At 40.0% G+C, this 18,669-nt stretch overlaps 1 protein-coding gene across 4 annotated transcripts in view; it reads right to left on the reverse strand.

The window, feature by feature from the left end:
- Positions 1-18,669, reverse strand: part of FRMD5 (FERM domain containing 5) — a 320,560-nt gene that overhangs the window by 80,007 nt on the left and 221,884 nt on the right. The window contains exon 2 of one of the 4 annotated variants that reach the window (XM_069558871.1): positions 5,716-6,024. The exons of the other annotated variants lie outside the window; for them this stretch is intronic. The gene's annotated coding sequence lies outside the window, so the exon portion shown is untranslated. The remainder of the gene's footprint in view (positions 1-5,715; positions 6,025-18,669) is intronic. 4 annotated transcript variants of the gene reach the window in all.

Below are 18,669 nucleotides of genomic sequence, written 5' to 3' on the forward strand. Positions count from 1 at the left end.
AATAATTTGAATATGATCCCATCACACTTAGGGCAGATCTATTTCCAAACTAATGCTTGGTTTTCTCTAACCCCTGTTTATTCTTATTTGACACAATAATCTCTAGCTAGGGTAAGGTATTTTCTCTCATAAATTTATAAACCTTTACAAAGGAAATTACTTTGGGGAAATTACTTCAAATGTCAAATAACTCAAGAGACTTAAGTTTTGGAATTTATGTTTCTATTTTTAATGTTTTAATCCAGACACATTTTTTCCCCCTTAATACTTGAAGGGACTGAATCAGCTCTTGTACAAAGAGCTCATCAGAAGGGAAATCAGAATTTTCCTCCTCATTTTTAGTTCTTTTAAATTCAGCTGTTTTGTGTAAAAAAAAAATTAAATGAAATCAAACCAATTAAAATACACATGATGTGAGATGACATTTTCTGCTCCTAAGCTTTCAGCATCTCAGTTACTTAGAAACATCTGCTCAACTAAGAAAAATAGATGGAACGAAGGAATCTCAAGAAGCCATTCAATCTATGATACCATTCCTGGGTCACATGTCAACTAAAACATTCCCAAATGTAACTGCCTATCTTATGGTCTCTGAACCTGAACTTTGCAACATTCCAAAGCATCAAATAAAATGAGTTTGATATCATTTTCATTTGTTAAAGATGCTACATAGCACTTGTGTGTGTCTCCTTCCCCAAAGGCTAGAAATTATGAATCTATGAATTTTACGAGAGGTACAAGCAAAACTCATTCATCACTGTCCACTGTTTGTATAACTTTATATTTAGGCCTTTTCTCTTTTGTATCTTCAACACTAACTATACTGTCATCAATTCATTTCTTTCACACTCCCCTCTATGAAAACAAGAACTGCCATCATTTACTCCTTATCTGTTCTTTTACCTGTAATATCAGGAAGGAGTTTAGTCAGCCTTTCTGGGGGAGAGTAAATATCTTCCCCCATTATCTCCTTAAAAAGTGATTCATATAGTGCTTTGCAATTTACAAAGTGCATATTTATAGAAATTATCAGAGATTTAAAAATTATCCTTAATCTTTATAGATATGAAAATTAAGTGAGATTGTGTGTTGCCTATTAAAGCATTTGTGATAATTTCTAGTTTGCTGTTGTTGTTTAGTTGGTGAGTCATATCTGATTCTTTTGCAACCCCATGGACTGTAGCCCACCAGGTTCCTCTGTCCGTGGGATTTCCTAGGCAAGAATACTGGAGTGGGTTGCCATTTCCTTCTCCAGAGGAGCTTCCCAACTTAGGGACTGAACCCACATTTCCTGCATTGTAGGAATCCAGATTACCCCTGAGCCACCTCAAGTGCCTAGAAAGTGCCGAGCAGGCGTTCACATCCAGGATTTCTATGCCAAGTCTTGGATTCTCTCCACTGTGCCTTACGGACCTTCCAGAAGCCACGCAGGCATCTGTATAACTTGATTTAGTTCGCTCAGGGCTTTAAAGGCTTGTAGCTCCAAACCGAACTAACACCCCAGTGATGTACAGTCACAGCATGACCACCTGATGCCGAATGCCACGTTCTTGCCAAACATCCTTTAAAAATAGCCTCTTCACACTGATTATTAATACCACTACCAGTCTGCCTTGATTCCTTATCATTTCCCCCATGTTTCCTGTGCTAGCGAGCAAGTAGACATCACCACCCTCTTACTTTACTTTTCTTTCTAAACACAGGAAAGATTTACTGAATCCTTACTGTGAGCGAGACACTGCTTAAAAAATTTTTGTGTAACTCCATGGGGTATATAGTATTATCCTATTTTATAGGTGAAGAAACTAAGGCTATTTGTGATCATTTCTAGAATATGTCTAAGAGGATTTGAAATTTTTATCAGAGTTTTTGTCACTCCATTTATGATACAATGTATGTTCCTTTTTTCCTTACATAAATTAAAGAAGCACCAAATGCCACTCCAAAGAATGACTCACTTGTGCACACACTAGATTCAGACTATTAGAGGGATATTCAATTAGCCAGACTCATGTTAATCAAGGCTGGCACACAGATGCTGAATAATGTACTGAGTGCTGCTCATGCTTGAGTACCACTGATGTACCTAAGTAAGAAGGTAAGGAAAAGTAATCTTGGAAGGAAAAAAAAGAGGAAAAGGTGAAAGCAAGAGGAAGAAGGGGAGAGGTTCTGCACGTTTCTGTTGCCTCTGACGTGACGCTTTCTAAAAGCAGGTTTTGTCGGTTCACACTGTTACCGAGTTCTTATTGACACCACTGTTGCTTGAGGGCCTGTTCTTTCTTGTGTGGTGGTCTCTGTGACTAAGGATTTGCCGAATGACAGACTCAGCAGACTGGAGAAGGCGATGGCACCCCACTCCAGTACTCTTGCCTGGAAAATCCCATGGATGGAGGAGCCTGGTGGGCTGCAGTCCATGGGGTTGCTAAGAGTCGGACACGGCTGAGCGACTTCACTTTCACTTTTCACTTGCATGCATTGGAGAAGGAAATGGCAACCCACTCCAGTGTTCTTGCCTGGAGAGTCCCAGGGACGGGGGAGCCTGGTGGGCTGCCGTCTATGGGGTCACACAGAGTCGGACATGACTGAAGTGACTTAGCAGCAGCAGACTCAGTAGACACAGAATATCCTAGTTGCTGGACTTTGTGTCTCTCTGCTCGCCACTCATGTTAATCCAAGTCACACTGGGCATACCAGCAACACTGCTGTCAACCCTTCCATCCATTCTCTGAACAGAGTGGAGATGAGGAGGCCTTCTTTACCCTAGTACAAAGTCCACTCCCCACCATCACAGAAGACTGCTTTCTTACAAATTCAAACAACTTCTAGTGACTAATTATGTAAGAAGTCTCTCTCCTTGGACCTCATAGCGCACTACCTCAGTTCCTCTCAACGGAGCCATCTGTTAGCCAAGGACTCAACATCAAAACATTCTTTGATGAGTCACAATTAATGACAAGTACAATGTGAGTACTGCCAGGATGATAAATTTAACACTATTCAAATATTCATCATGGACTAAATAAAGAGCATTTTAGGTTTTGAAAACGAAGTATTTTAAGGTTTAAAAAACTGCTTGGCTTTAAAAATAAACCAAATACAGTCCTGGCAGTTCCAAAGAAATCAATTGATATTGAGGTAGTGTTAGCAAAACTGCCATTATGTGCCTGAAAATAATTGCTATGGACTTATTTAATTGTTGGTACGGAATGCTTTGCAAATAGAGCAGTGGGATGGATGCAGGGTGAGCTGGGATAGGAGACCCAAGGGTTCTTAACTCTGGCTGGGACACCAACTAGTTTATGTCTAAACCAGACGATGACCAAAGTCCCTACCAGGACTAACACTCCATCATTCTAGGGGTGTGTTTAGATCCATAGACATACGGCTGCCTTTTGGCTTCCCAGGGGACCTCACTGATAGTAATACTGTGTGTTGAGATTCCTGGCAATCCTCTAAAATTTTTTTCTGGACCTTTTTGCTTGTTAAAAGACCAGCAAAATACAGTGAATGGACTTAAGTTCAATATTTCTCTTCTCTTTGAATGGGTTCTAGTTGGCAAGACCCATTACTTGGTACTAATGAAAGAGCAAGTTATTTCTATCCACACTCACTAAAATTCTCCAATAAGATGATTATTTTTTAAAAATGAGGTCCATATAATGGAAAACAACAGTTTTCCTTTGCTCTTACAATCAATAAAAGATGAGTAAAAAATGATCAGTGATAATGAGCAGTAGAAACACAAACATAACTTAGAATCTGAGTCCCTTTTTATGACTCAAGACTAAGTAGCCAAAGTGGGCAAATTAAAGACTAATCTTGTATCTGACAAAAATGTAACCTATTTTTAAAATTGCCCTTTTAAAAGCATTTGTGAATGCAACTTCTGTTATAACCATAGATTAAATAAGATGACCACTTGCTGGTTATAGATCAATTTTAAATAGATTAGCCACAAGGGATCCATCTCAGAAATGCACTCCACACAATGGGTGGGACTCAACAATCAAAAGCCCTTATATATCATAACATGATCCTCTTATGATTCGATTTTCCCTGTTCATTTCTTTGATAACTAATGTGTCTATGGCCATTTTTCCTAAACTTTTTTTTTTTTTGGTTTCCAAGCATGAAAATAATATAGTATTACATGTTTTTAAAATTTTCCATAACAGAATCCTGATATTCACAAGGTTTTTCAATTATGGCATATTAGATTTTGGCCTTTTCCACATACTGATGCTTTTTCATATGTGTAAGCAAGCACATATCCAGAAGTATGCTCTCAAAGGAGAGAGCATGGCCAATTTCAGATTACGCTAATTCTCTCTTGACCTTGTATTCTGCTCGTTTTATGTCCACAGGTATAGACAATATTGTGCTTTATGGCTGAAGACTGTCTATATCATTGTTGCGGGTCTTGTCTAGAAGAAGCAACCCTGGATCACTAAATAAATGAAAACATGATGATTTACAGCCCATGGTTCAGACTGAGAGCTGGCAAACCTAATATAACTGCAGGTAGAAGAATGCATGAAAACTAAGTACGATTGTGGTTGCTATGAAATACAAGAGCAAGCAAAAAAAGAAGGTATAACTGAGCTATGGTTTGGGTTGAGGAGGTGCCTCCAAATAAGCACTAAGGGAACTCACCTGCTACAGAATGGGATAAAAAATGGTCTGGGGACCTAGGACTTTTTAAATTGACCATTAGGGATTCCAGCTATATTTAGCCCATAATCCTTAGGGCTGAGGATGCGCAACTGCAAACAGAGAGCATGGAGGCAAGGCTTGGAGAAGTGGGTGGAGGCTTTTTCTGACTCTGTTCTATATTTGCTGCATCCTAACCCACAAGAGTTAGATACAACCATGATCTTTCACTTTGACAATCTATCAAAACCAGATGATGTACACTAAGATATTATCTGTCTTTTACTGGCCAGGCACTGTACACTTATTGTGCTCAATTGTGCAAAGCAAGTATTGCTATTGTTTCCACTTTATGACTGAGAAAGATAAGGAATAAAAAGGTCTTGTAAGTTGCCGGGATTTCACATAGCTAATGTGTCTAGGTTGGACTTGAATTTAGATCTGTGGAACACGTAAGACTGAACTTTCCCCTACAACTCTACTCTATAAGGTAGAACACAATTTTTTTAATAATTGAGATCATTTTTAAGATACAAAAAAAATACATATGAGGGCAGTATTAATACGCTAACTACTGGCCACACCAGGGACTATACAATTCTACTTTAGTTCAAGTGATATTTAAAACTGTTGCTCAAAGTACCTGCTATATGCAAAGCACAGGGTCTTGAGGCAGACACCAGAGTCTTAATTCTTGCCTTCTACGAGTTTGTAATCTAACTGAACAGGCTAGGAAGAAAGTTAAATAACAGCAGGTATAACTATTTAATATAACAATGAAAGTGATATCATGAAAGAATACACAATTAATTGCCAAAGCAAACATATTTTAGACTGTGAAAAAGGAGAAATCACATGGTCTCAAAAGGTTTAGGAAGACCTCCTGGAGGAGGAAGGATTTAGGCTGACTCTCAGGGACTGATAAAATCTGGGCGGAATACACAAACATAAACTCAAAATGGATTAAAGACCTAAATGTAAGACCAGAAACTATAAAACTCTTGGAGGAAAACATAGGCGAAACAGTCTACAACATAAATCACAGCAAGATCTCCTACAACCCACCTCCTGCTGCTGCTGCTGCTGCTGCTGCTGCTGCTGCTAAGTCGCTTCAGTCATGTCCGACTCTGTGCGACCCCATAGATGGCAGCCCACCAGGCTCCCCCATCCCTGGGATTCTCCAGGCAAGGACACTGGAGTGGGTTGCCATTTCCTTCTCCAATGCATGAAAGTGAAAAGTGAAAGTGAAGTCGCTCAGTCGTGTCCGACTCTTAGCCACCCCATGGACTGCAGCCCACCAGGCTCCTCCATCCGTGGGATTTTTCAGGCAAGAGTACTGGAATGGGGTGCCATTGCCTTCTCCGGACCCACCTCCTAGAGTAATGGAAATAAAAACAAGAAGGACCTAATTAAACTTAAAAGCTTCTGCACAGCAAAGGAAACTATAAACAAGATGAAAAGATGGGAGAAAATAACAGCAAATGGAACAACTGACAAAGGAATAATTTCAAAAATATACAAGCAGCTCATACAACTCAATACCAGAAAAACAAACAACCCAATCAAAAAATGGACAAAAGACCTGAACAGACATTTCTCCAAAGAAGACATATAGATGGCTAATAAACACGTGAAAAGATGCTTAACATCGCTCATTATTAGAGAAATGCAAATCAAAACTATAATGAAATATCACCAGTCAGAATGGCCATCATCAAAAAATCTACAAACAATAAATGCTGGAGAGGGTGTGCAGAAAAGGGAACTCCCTTGCACTGTTGGTGGGAATGTAAATTGATATACCAATCTGGAAGACGGTATGGAGATTTCTTAAAAAGCTAGGACTAAAACCACCATGTAACCCAGAAATTCCACTACTAGGCATATACCTTGAGGAAACCAAAGTAAAAGACATATATACCTCAATGTTCATTGCAGCACTATTTATAACAGCTAGGATATGGAAGCAACCTAGATGCCCACTGACAGATGAATGGATAAAGAAGCTGTAGTACATATATACAATGGAATATTATTCAACCATGAAAAGGAATGCATTTGAGTCAGTTCTAATGAGGTGGATGAACCTAAAGCCTGTTATACAGAGTGAAGTAAGTCAGAAAAAGAAAAAAAAATATCATATATTAATGCATATATATGGAATCTAGAAAGATGGTACTGATGAACTTATTTGCAGGGCAGCAATGGAGACGCAGACATAGAGAACAGACTTACAGACACAGTAGGCTGGGGAGGAAGGAGAGGGTGGGATGTATGGAGAGAGTAACATGGAAACATATGCGTTACCATTTGTAAAATAGATAGCCAATGGGAATTTGCTGTATGATTCAGGTAACTCCACCGGGGCTCTGCAACAATCTACAACGGTGGGATGGGGGAGGGAGGTTCAAGAGGGAGGGGATATAGGTAAACCTATGGCTGATTCATGTTGATGTTTGGCAGAAACCAACCCAATACTGTAAAGCAATTATCCTTCAATTAAAAACAAATACATTTAATTATAAAGAAAATAAAGAGAAGATTAATGCATCCAAAGGAAAAAAAAAATCTGCGCCAACAGTGAGGAAAAGGGTACTGCATTCCAAGAAGAGAAATGAGGACCAGAAATACCACAGAGAAAGCCTGTTGCTTGGAGCTGAAGGTTAAGAGAACATGAGCAATGTGAGGCAGCTGGAAAGGGAAGTTAGAGTCCAAATGCTGGAAACTTTGAGAGGGTGGTTAGGTAAACTGGATTTAATCCAAAGGGGCAGTGGGGATCCAGGAATATTTCTGAGCAAGGAAATCACATGATCTAAGTGGTGTTCTAGGAGGACTTCTCTGCCAGTAGATCTCAGGAAGATTGCAGAGGGGCAGAAGGAAAGCAGGAAGATCAGTTAGGAGTTGGCTAGAGCAACAACTCAGGAGCTTCCCAGGGGGTGGGAGTGGTAAAGAACCTGCTTGCCAATGCAGGCAATTTAAGAGACACACATTGGATCCCTGGGTTGGAAAGATCCCTTGAAGGAAGGCATGGCACCCCACTCCATTATTCTTGCCTGGAGAATCCCACTGAGAGAGGAGCCTGGTGGGCTATGGTCCATAGCGTCACAAAGAGTCGGACACGACTGAAGCGACTTAGCAGGCGTGCATGCAGAACAGTTCAGATCTCTGACAGAAACAGAGGGAAAGAAGAGACTTCAGTTTCGTTCTGCTGCTCTAGATGTAGAAAAACTTGAGCTTGGTTCTGGATGGAACTGGTTTAATTAAATCTAAATTTGGGGAAAGTAATGCACAAATAACTTTGGATGGGTTTATAGTTCTATTAAGAATTATTTAACTTTACAGTTTTGGATAAATTTGCAAGTTACATAGTATTTTTAGAAATATTCATTCATTTATCCTTATGACACCCCACGAGCTAGGTAAGTTTTTCAGATGTTGAAACCATGGTTTGGAGACCTGAAGTAACAAACCTAAGGTCACACTGTTAGTATTGATACACTTTGGGGCTGATAACTGCAAAAGAAGTACTGGGCTTCTGATTCCATATTCCAGGTACCTGCTATTTACCATGCTAATCTCAACAATTTTTTTTTTGGAGGATTAATGTTTAGGTTTTTTAATGCAAAATTTCAAACATATACAAAAGTAGAGAGACTAGTACAATGAACTCCTATATGCGTATCACCCAGCTTCATCAATAATAAACTCACAACCATTCTAGTCTCATCTACAGTCTCCCATTCCTGATGATTTGCAGCAAATCCTTCAAATCACATTGTGATTCTTTTACGTTTAAGGCCCAGCTGATGTTTTAAGGAAGAACTCAAAATTGGTTGTATTCCTTACAGTGGAATATTTTCTATCTTTAACTGAAAAACTGAGGAGGATGTATGCTGTCTTGCAGAGCACTTTTCTTACCGAGATGTGAGAAAGTGAGGAGCAAAGCAATTGACCCCTTTCTCAGAAGAATTTCCTGGGAATTTCATTTTTTTCCAAGCCTCTGGTACATGAAATTTATTTCTTTTGTTCTCCTGACTCCCATTCTACTCTGTATGTTTCTCATTCCAAGCTGGAATGATGACAGTCCATTTACTATACATAAAGTGCTTGCAGCTTTCCTAAAGGTGGTTTTAATAGAATGCCTTGGATCCATCCACATTATTCTACTGTGAATGGATATGGAAGATGCAGGGTAATTTTAGGGACCAAAGGAAGCTGTTTTTCTTTCTGTACTCTGAGTGAAAAATATATTTCTATGTTTAACAAGTTTTTCCTAAAATTGCAAATAGATTTCCTTTGCTGAGGGCATAATAACTTCATAATCATTTATTCTTACATTGCTCAGGAAAAATCCTATTTAGAATTTTAAAGTTAATAACTGAATGACACTGAAAAATCTTTGCTTTCATCCCAAATCCTGTTAGTTGTCTTTTTATTCTGAATCGGTACCTAAAGTAACATTACTTTATGCTACCAGGGGTAAGATAGGACTGTGGGTGAATAAGAACTAATCAATTTTATCCAGCGGCCTTAATACAGATTTAGAGGGAAGGATATACTTTGTTAAAGACACCCCCAAAAAGAGGTTTAAATTGCTTTGAATGTTTATTTGGAATTTGATAGCCTTGCAGATTCATTCATTCATTCAATCCACATCTACTGGGCCCAGGTTCTGCATGAGATTCTGAGGATACAGATAAAGAACAAGACAGATATGGTCCTTCCCCCTAGGTGGCATTTCTCCATATAAATTAGTGGGATTTCTACAAATACATATTGCAATCTTTTGATTGCAATCTACAAATACAAACTGTCTCGTATATTCAAAAACACTGAAAGGCCTTCTTTAAAGGGGCTCATTTCAAATGTCTTAGCCAATAAATCACTGTAACTAGGACTGAGAGGATTGTATGTGGCCTGTAACCAAATCCGTAAGACTTTCCAGATAGAACGTATGCCACTGATAGGCCTGTGACTCTGGGAATAGGAAGGGCCTATACTGGTTAACTGGATGTTTCCCTGGTTAAGAAAAGATGAATGATACTAACGCTCTCTGCTAAGATTTTTCTGGAGGTAAGAGCTATAATGGTTACAGATATGTTTTTGTTGGAGCAAGGTAATTTCATTTCTTCTGCTTTCTAACAGCACTACCTCCTCTCTCAGATGGGGCCTTTCATCATGAAACCTGCCAACTGGCTTTAATTATTGCCAGTTTTTCTGTCCCTTCCCCACAGTGAGGGTCCTTTTTCAGTGGGAATCAGTAGGAACTTGTGGCAAAATCTCTGTCTTGGCAGTGTGTCAGCTACTAGAACAATCCCTCTAGCTGGCAAGGCCCCTGGATCACACACAAGAATGAAGTCAAAGCAGACTGCTGCACACACACACAGAGTCACAAGAGTGTCCTGACTGACACACAAACTGCATTTGACAAAATGCAAATCATAAAAGGGAGAGTAAGAGAAAAGGGGGAAATTGGATTCTATGCTTAATTTTCTACAATTACTCCACTGTAACGTGATTGATGAACTAGATAAAGAGAGTTCTAAAATTAAAATGGGAACTAGGCGGAGATTTAAGATAAACCTCTATTCCCAGAAACATCACAGACAACCCGGGTTGCTAGCCTGATGCTCATGCCCTATCTGCTGCCAGCACTTCTGACAATTCACTCTCGCTAAACTGCTTCATGCTTCTCTTCTTTGTCTTCGAAATGCTCCTCTTCCCGCGCTGGACTGGAGACGGAACACAGCTTAGGAGTCCAAAGCACTGCAACGAATGTTTGTTTTCAGCTTACTCCTTCTCCTGCTTCAACATGTATGGTGTCTAGGGAAACTCACTCTTCTTGGATGTACTATTTTACCCCGTCTGTTTCTGAAGCTCATTTTCAGGAGCATTTCCTCAGTCGATGAGGTGTCTTTTTCTCTCAAAGATTTTAATTGCACTTTCTTTTGGTAGTATGCGATAGTAATGCAATCACAGAAATGAGAATGTAGAAGGTGTGAATCCCATTGGTGAGTAATCTTCTCACAGGGTGGGCGGGTGAAACCAAAATCAAATTCTGATGTGCTAGTGAGATAATTTAACTATAATTCAACGATCAGTCTAGACATTCCAACCAACCCAATCCACCAACTCAGTATAACGGAAAAGTTTGGGTGGGTCATGGGAAGTTGAAAAAGAGAAGAACATTTTTTCTTTTTAAATATCATATGTGGAGACACAGGGTGAAATGAAATGTTTCAGTGCATAGTTTTCAAAGTGAAAGAAAAATTGTTTTAAAGTATTTGTTTTTTGTTTACAAAATACATAAATCTCACCCATTATTCCATCCTGCAGAGAGTAGATCTCTGTTACTATTTTGTTGTTTTGGTTCAAGAAAATTTCTATGCAACAGAGTTGAAGTGATATTATATGTACAATTTTATATCCTGCTTTAAAAAGTTTACACTTAAATATAAGAATTTTTAGCAGGGAACATTTGAATGGTGCTTCATCTCCAAAGAAAGATATGACCTGGCACTGGGTATGCCTCAAACATAGCAGAGCTCACACCTTGTTATTGGGAGCACTCACTAAGCATGGCCAACCATCCAGCTCCATCCTTCTCATTCCCTCCTGCACAGCACACCAAAGATGCTCATGGGGAGAGAGTTAAGGAGACCTTCGAATGAATCAACATTTGAAAAGTATAATTAAATTATGCTCTTTGGGGTTAAATGAAAACTTTGCTTTTTTTTTTTTTTAAACTTTTTCTTAAAAGTTATCAAAGAGTTAGCAGTTACTAATGGTACCCCACTCCAGTCCTCTTGCCTGGAAAATCCCATGGATGGAGGAGCCTGGAAGGCTGCAATTCATGGGGTTGCGAAAAGTTGGACATGACTGAGCAACTTCACTTTCACTGTTCACTTTCATGCACTGGAGAAGGAAATGGCAACCCACTACAGTGTTCTTGCCTGGAGAATCCCAGGGACGGCGGAGCCTGGTGGGCTGCCGTCTATGGGGTCGCACAGAGTCAGACACGACTGAAGCGACTTAGCAGCAGCAGCAATCTGTTCTCTTACCCGATGAGGAAATCTTTCTGATTCTGCTAGATGTGGAGTATCTTTTGATGAACTATATAAAGATGCCTCTTCCTCTAGGGGACCAAGGCCAGGACACATGATGTAACCACTGCAACACCAGCTGGATGTCAGTCTTAGCTGCCCCCTTGGCCAGCTGCCCTGTGCACTAACCAACCTGCACGACCGTACAGCTCGGCTCTCAGGGTGCTTTCCAGTCTCTCCTGGGAGACAGAGAAATCATCACCTCACATACTAGTCCACTGCATCTCTGAACAGTGTTGACTGTGGCAAGTTCTTGACAATGAGAAGAAATGCTTTCTTATAAGTTCTACCCACCGATCCTAGTACTGCTTCTAAAGGTATAGAAATATGCTCTACTCAGGCTTCTACAAGATTGCCCTTCAGACACTATACTATAGCATGTCTTCCCTTCCCCAGGCTGAATACCTAATTTTTGTAACTGAATCTTCACATGACTTATTTCTAGGCCTTGGTGAATATCCCATGTTATTTTCTAGTCTGCTCATGTTCTTCAACTAAGAAGATCATACTGAACATGATACTCCAAGAATATTAACAACTTTCTAATACATTGTACAGGAGACAGGGATCAAGACCATCCCCATGGAAAAGAAATGCAAAAAAGCAAAATGGCTATCTGGGGAAGCCTTACAAATAGCTGTGAAAAGAAGAGAAGTGAAAAGCCAAGGAGAAAGGAAAGATATAAGCATCTGAATGCAGAGTTTCAAAGAATAGCGAGAAGAGATAAGAAAGCCTTCTTCAGCTATCAATGCAAAGCAATAGAACAAAAGAACAGAATGGGAAAGACTGGAGATATGTTCAAGAAAATTAGAGATACCAAGGGAACATTTCATGCAAAGATGGGCTCGATAAAGGACAGAAATGGTATGGACCTAACAGAAGCAGGTCTTATAGATATTAACCTGCAGGTTAAGCAGGTCTTAACAGATATTATAAAGAGGTGGCAAGAATACATGGAAGAACAGTACAAAAAGGATCTTCATGACCCGGATAATCACGATGGTGTGATCACTCATCTAGAGCCAGACATTTTGGAATGTGAAGTCAAGTGGGCCTTAGAAAGCATCGCTACAAACAAAGCTAGTGGAGGTGATGGAATTCCAGTGGAGCTGTTTCAAATCCTGAAAGATGATGCTGTGAAAGTGCTGCACTCAATATGCCAGCAAATTTGGAAAACTCAGCAGTGGCCACAGGACTGGAAAAGGTCAGTTTTCATTCCAATTCCTTCATCCAGGCAACGCTAAAGAATGCTCAAACTACTGCACAATTGCACTCATCTCACATGCTAGTAAAGTAATGCTCAAAATTCTCCAAGCCAGGCTTCAGCAATACGTGAACCATGAACTCCCTGATGTTCAAGCTGGTTTTAGAAAAGGCAGAGGAACCAGAGATCAAATTGCCAACATCCTCTGGATCATGGAAAAAGCAAGGGAGTTCCAGAAAAACATCTATTTCTGCTTTAGTGACTATGCCAAAGCCTTTGACTGTGTGGATCACAATAAACTGTGGAAAATTCTGAAAGAGATGGGAATATCAGACCACCTAACCTGCCCCTTGAGAAACCTGTATGCAGGTCAGGAAGCAACAGTTAGAACTGGACATGGAACAAACAGACTGGTTCCAAATAGGAAAAGGAGTACGTCAAGGCTGTATATTGTCCCCCTGCTTATTTAACTTCTATGCAGAGTAGATCATGAGAAATGCTGGACTGGAAGAAACACAAGCTGGAATCAAGATTGCCAGGAGAAATATCAATCACCTCAGATATGCAGATGACACCACCCTTATGGCAGAAAGTGAAGAGGAACTAAAAAGCCTCTTGATGAAAGTGAAAGAGAAGAGTGAAAAAGTTGGCTTAAAGCTCAACATTCAGAAAACGAAGATCAGGGCATCTGGTCCCATCACTTCATGGGAAATAGATGGGGAAACAGTGGAAACAGTATCAGACTTTATTTTGGGGGGCTCCAAAATCACTGCAGATGGTGACTGCAGCCATGAAATTAAAAGATGCTTACTCCTTGGAAGAAAAGTTATGACCAACCTAGATAGCATATTCAAAAGCAGAGACATTACTTTGCCGACTAAGGTCCATCTAGTCAAGGCTATGGTTTTTCCTGTGGTCATGTATGGATGTGAGAGTTGGACTGTGAAGAAGGCTGAGCGCTGAAGAATTGATGCGTTTGAACTGTGGTGTTGGAGAAGACTCTTGAGAGTCCCTTGGACTGCAAGGAGATCCAACCAGTCCATTCTGAAGGCGATCAGCCCTAGGATTTCTTTGGAAGGAATGATGCTAAAGCTGAAACTCCAGTACTTTGGCCACCTCATGCGAAGAGTTGACTCATTGGAAAAGACTGTGATGCTGGGAGGGATTGGGGGCAGGAGGAGAAGGGGACGACAGAGGATGAGATGGCTGGATGGCATCACTGACTCGATGGAAATGAGTCTGAGTGAACTCTGGGAGTTGGTGATGGACAGGGAGGCCTGGTGTGCTGCGATTCATGGGGTCATAAAGAGTTGGACATGACTGAGCGACTGAACTGAACTGAGAACCCCATTTCAAACATTCCTTTAGTAAGCCAGACACTCCCAATCTTCGATTTGTGCATTTAATTGCTAGAACTAAATATGGGGCTTATTATGCCTAGCACACTTCTTTATGTGGATGTTAGCCTACTGTTTCAGTATATTAGGATTCTGTTGAAACATATCAAATTAACTTTTTTTTGGAAGTCACTCCACAGCTCAGCCAGAGAAAGGTCATAGCTATGGTGAATCAGGCTTTGAACAAAGCATGTCACCAAGATAGAGAGTCATCTCTCGGGTGAGTTTGATTTATAGCCATTTGAACAACCATTTTCTAAAAGGTGCTGCTTAATTAGAGCAAGTAGATCTAGAGAGGAGCTCTATGTTTTAATCCCGTCTCTTCCAGTAGTCCCTTCACTTAGGTAACGACAGAAGGCACCAGCCTACTCTCCAGGAGAGACCGTAATTCCCAGGACATGTAGGACAGAACCAGGCACATAATCGGCTCTGTCTTTTCTTAATTGAAGAATATTTGATTTACATAATAGTATTAGTGCACAGAATCAATTTTTGATAACTCTTGCCAAGTCTTTAACCTGGACTGTGGAGATGGGGACTGATACCAATCAGAAGCAAAGAGAAAACGAGATCCTCCTGCACTTACTGATGCTCCCTAATGGTATCTGTCCCCCCAGTTTCAGTCCCCTCAGCCTTATTGTTGTCTTTAGGCATTTTCTTTCTTTGGGCTAAACACTCTCCTTCACCACCCTTCATCTGTTCATCATTATTCAAGTACTTATCACATAGTTCACTGTTTTTTCATGTCTTCATCAGACATTTAATGAGTGCCTGCCACAGGCCTTATGCAGCGCTAGGCACAGCACGGTACAAGGCGTGTGTGTGGTCTGCTGGGAGGAGACACGCAAATAAGAGGCCCCTTTGATGGAGCGTGGTAAATGGAACAGGGAGGGCATATGGTAGGGGGCTATGAAAGCACATAAGAGAGTCCCCTAGCTGAGGTGGGAAGTAAGCAGGAAAGCAAATCTCAGATGAGTCCTTAAGGAGGGGTGGGAGTTGGCCAAACGGAAAGGGTCACAGAAAACCTTCTAGGAAGAAAAGAGTGTGAGCAAGTGTGTCTGGGAGCACAGAAATCTGACTGCCAGCTTCTTTCAATGTCTCCTTTTTGGTCTCCAGTCCAGTTGTCCAGAAACCACATGTGGCAGGTATTCATCTGATTCCCTAGAGCTATTCTTTCTGACCAAGTTTCTGTAAGTAAAAACTGCTTGCTTTTTGTGTCTTAGATGGCACTACTCCTCCCTTTCCTTCCCTTTTCTTCCTCTGAGAAAGCACTAGAGTTAATTTCTGCCTACATTCTGGCATCTGTAAGCCAGAAGGACCATCCTGTCTTCATCCTGATAGCGCAGGTCCCTGACACACTGCTTGGCACACACTAAGTGCTCAACAAATGTTTGACGTATTGAAAAGCAAAACTTACCGATTTATAAGCTGTAATTCACATAAAGAATATTCTGTAAGACACCACCAGATCCAGGTAGCACTGACTTAGAAACCACAGAATGCCTCTTTTACAGCCTACGGAAACCAAACTTTTAAATCAAAATCAATCAACCAATGTTGGGCAATTTACAATTCTGTAAAGCAATTATCCTTCAATTAAAAATAAATTAAGAAAATCAATCAACAAATTTTTCTTGACTAATTAGTATGGGCAGATCCCTTCCGCTGCTAAAAGCATGTTCACAGAACAATGACTGAGGCTCTTGTGCCTTCCGACAATCATCACCCAGAGTCGCTGAGCAAGCTGCCAAGGTGCCTGTTGCCTCAAAGGTGAGAACCCCAGGCTACCCAAGTTCTGCCCACAATTGTCTCTGTCTTTTAACGTGCTCAGTTGGAACACAGAATGTCCCGAGCAGTGAACCATGAGGAATGAACAGATTAGCTGAGCAAAGAGATAAACTAGGCATTGCCCAAGGGACGCTGACAAGTGAAGTGACCTCCTGCTTTGCTTTCAAATCAGAGTTCTCAAAAGTTATCTGAGCTAGAACATCTAGGACACAGGAGAAAGACTGAACTGGCAGAAAGTAGGAGAGGATAAAATTAATAAGGAATGAAAAGATGTCAAGAGGTATTTGCAACCTAAGCCTAAATTACTGTATCAGAATTGAGAGCTAAACAACAATAACAAAAAATTAAACTATCAATAAAAACAAAAAAATAGTTGAAAAACAGGAGACTCTAAAAATACCCAAATGGAGATATTCTTGCTAAATACCATGTAGGGTCAACATGAAAGCAATCCAGAGAAGAGGAAACCTGAAGGGCCAATAACCACTCAAAAGATGCTTGATCCCAGTGGTGATCAGGGACCTCCACTAAAACCTAAATGAGATAACATTTCACATGCAAGTGATTAGCAATATTAAAAACTCTAACAATTACACCGAAACCAACAAAACTTCACTGAGAGAAATTAACAAGGTCTGAAAAAATGCAGGGATGTGTTACCTGGGCTTTAAGACTCAGTATTGTTAGGATATCAATTCTCTCCAGATAGATCCAAAGATTCGGTGTGATTGCTATCAAAATCTCAGCAGGCTTCCTGAAGAATAACAAACCAATTCTAAAATTCATGTGGCAATACAAAGGACCTAAAATAGGCAAAACAATTTTGCATACGAAGAACAAATTTGGAAGACTAATACTACCTGATTCCAAAATGTATTATAAAGCTATATTAATCAGGACAGTGTGGTTCTGACAAAAACAAACACAGCAGAACAAAGAGCCCAGAAATAGACCCACACATTTTTCCTAGGTTGCTTTCAGCTTGCACCCTCCTGATTCATACATTGTTTGTTCATCACACTCTTTCTAAACCACCTTTGGAGGGAGAAAGCTAATTATGACTTCAGCCTTGTGGAGGTGGGAGAAAATTATTCTCCCCACGTTAAATACACAATTAGTTTTACTAGATGAAATCTGTGATTGGTTTGTACAGTGCTGTGGGCCTGTAATGATAAGGTTGATGAACAGAGATTGTCATTCTTGTTGGTGCCCGTAATCCTGCCAGTCAGCAGGGAGAGCCTTTTCCTTACCAGCAATCAACTGAGAGTGTCCTGGGAGTGTACAAGGAATGGTATTGTTCTTTTAGCCATGGCTGTGAGCACCCCCAGCCTCTCCTCATCTCTGTGGATAATGGACAATTACTGCTTTCTTAAAGCATTCTTCCATGTCGACTTCTAGGATAGTATTCTGGCTGGTGTGTTTCCTGTGTGTTTCCTTATTTCAGGCTCTTTCTCTTTTTCACCCCTTAAAGGTTGCTGCTATCCATGGTTTCTTCTTCTAATCTCTTTCTTTTTCCTTATTCTCTGAAGTCAGAGATTTCCCATCCACTTCTTTTCATTTTGGTCCCACTGTGCGGCTTGTGGGATCTGAGTTCCCGACCAGGGATTGAACCCGGGCCTTGGCAATGGGAGTTGAGTCCTAACCACTGGACTGCCAGGGAATTCCCTCCCATCCACTTCTGTAGCTTCAACTGCCCCTGTAAAGAGACGACCCTGAACTCCAATTTAATTAATACCATCTCAGCAGCGTTTTCCTCATTCTACACATTCTTCAAAAAGAAATTAAAATTTTTTTCATCATAAAAGTAAAACACATTTACTGCTAAAGGATTAATAAAGAAAAGAAAACCCTGTCCACAATTCCCACCATTTATCTTATCATACAATTTTTCCAACTTAAAACATTTTCATCTTTTCCTTTCTCCTCTTACTCTTCATTCAGCTTGTAAACACAACGATGATCCAAATTACAGCTGTAAGAATAAGATCTAGTTATATGTTGGTTTCAGTAAACATGGAAGTGACATAATTTGAAGAAAGGATAAATGAAATGTTGGTGAGTCGTGTATACAGCCTCTGAAAATGTCCAAAAGCCTACTTCAAAATCACTGTAAGACTTTCCATCAACTTCCATATTAGCCTCTGATAATGTGATTTTCACTAAGCACCACATTCAAAACTTTAAAAACCTGTCTTATTCAATACTGGATTTCATTTTTTTTTTTTAACAAACTGTCCTGTAACTACTTGCATTTCTGCTGGTTTTCATTACAAAAAATACTGTTCATTAGTCATCCCATGAGTTCAATGATATTTTGTGGGCTAACCTATAAACCCCATAACCATTTACAATATTACATCTTTGGAATAATCTAGGTTTCTATAATATGAACCAATTTAGAATAAAGTTTTGGAATACACCCTATGTGTAAATGGGGGAAGTCCCTGTTCTTTCATAGGCTGTAGAAAATGATAGTATTTATTATTATATCTAATTTCATTTAAAAACTTTTATATGATCCCAACTG

The sequence above is a fragment of the Ovis canadensis genome, chromosome 18 (genome assembly GCF_042477335.2).
Source record: "Ovis canadensis isolate MfBH-ARS-UI-01 breed Bighorn chromosome 18, ARS-UI_OviCan_v2, whole genome shotgun sequence".
Taxonomy (NCBI): domain Eukaryota; kingdom Metazoa; phylum Chordata; class Mammalia; order Artiodactyla; family Bovidae; genus Ovis; species Ovis canadensis.